This window comes from Mastomys coucha, unplaced genomic scaffold, assembly GCF_008632895.1.
Source record: "Mastomys coucha isolate ucsf_1 unplaced genomic scaffold, UCSF_Mcou_1 pScaffold9, whole genome shotgun sequence".
Classification (NCBI taxonomy): domain Eukaryota; kingdom Metazoa; phylum Chordata; class Mammalia; order Rodentia; family Muridae; genus Mastomys; species Mastomys coucha.
In genome coordinates this window covers 22,768,083-22,769,676 of record NW_022196915.1, presented here as the reverse complement: position 1 = coordinate 22,769,676, position 1,594 = coordinate 22,768,083, and positions in this window count along the sequence as shown.

The window sequence follows — 1,594 nt, the reverse complement described above, 5'->3', positions numbered from 1 at the left end:
GAGAGCATAGCATGTCCTGGAGGCTGTGCCTTTAAAATGCCACTTTCCCTGGCTTCATTCTCTGAAAAGGATGGACAGCACTTCCTCAGTTCACATAACTAGTAGGCTACAGACCTCAATCATTTCTATACCAGGCTGCCTTCACTCTTGATGCTGCTCCAAGGATATGCCCTCAGGACAGTCAACCCCTTAGCCTGTGTGAGACCTGCATGGATGGCATAATGATCAATATGAGCATTCTAAGACTGAACATACAAGGTGGCCTTGCTGACACACCAATATCCTGAAATAATATGCAGGCATAAAAAAGAATAAAACATAGGAATTTGCAATAACTTAGACATGAAACTCATTTTTCTGAATGAAAAAAAATATATTTTACATATGTCCTTTATGTCTCATCTGTGTCATGCATTGGGTTCAATTATCATAGAAAGTATTGAAGTAAAGTAATGGAGTATAAAGAGAACAATTCTAGTAGGTGCCAAAGTCAGAGGTGGGGAGAAGGAATGACTCTAAACAGCACATTTTTTTGGAGACATTAGATCTGACATATCTTTTTATGGTAGAGTTTACTTACTATTTTGAAAAAAATAAATGCACAGTAGAATTAGATTTTACTGCAAAACACATTTTGAGAACATTTCGGGAGTATAATTATTTTCTTCTCTTGACTATTCCATCCTGTGTTGGGGATTGATTCTGTCATAACTCAGTTCTCAAAATCACATGAGAATCTGCATGTCCAGACACCGAGGTTCCCTATTTGTTCGATAAAGAGCCAATGGTCAATGGTTGGGCAAGATGAAAGAGGCAAGACTTTTAGGATTCCTGGGCAAGAAAAACAGGGGAGAGGAAGAGGGATTCTGATATGAGAGGGGCATAGGATGGACCACGTCATTACAGGGAAGCAGAGAGATGAGAATTAAAAGCCCACCAATAAGTATGAGTTGGGGAAGCAGCCCCAGGGTCCACTCTCCTGCTCTGGTCTGAGGCAACAAAGATAAAATATGGATTTAGAAAGTATTAACACAGGTATACTGGAGGGGAGTGTGTGCTAGCCCTGGGAAGGTTTGGAAGTGCCTAGCCACTTACCTAGTAAGGCATATTAAAAATAATGCTATGTGTGGTGTCTACCTTTCATTCATGAATGCAGAGATCTTGGGCAGGTAGAGAACATATGTGACCTGCTGGTTGCTCAGTGTAGCTTAACGATTCGCTGTTATAATCTTGAGGTTAAATACTTTGACAAGAAAGCAGTCTATATGCTCCTTTAGTATACAAAGTGAGCTGCAAGTTGTTTTTTTTTAAGTCTTCTAAAGAGTGGTACATTATCCATAGATTCATCATTTGATGCATCTGGTCTCCAAACCTGTCAGCACTAAGCATAGGCTAATGACTCTGCTAATATCAGAGGCACTGTTCAGTGTTTGTTACATATGAGGCAAGCTTTGTGTGTGTGTGTTTTAAAAGAATTGTTTGTTTGTTTTGTGTATGTTTGAGTGTGTATGTGTGTGTGTGTGTTTGAGAGAGAGAGAGAGAGAAAGAGAGAGACAGAGAAAGAGAGAGAGAGAGAATTTGAGTGTGTGTCTAT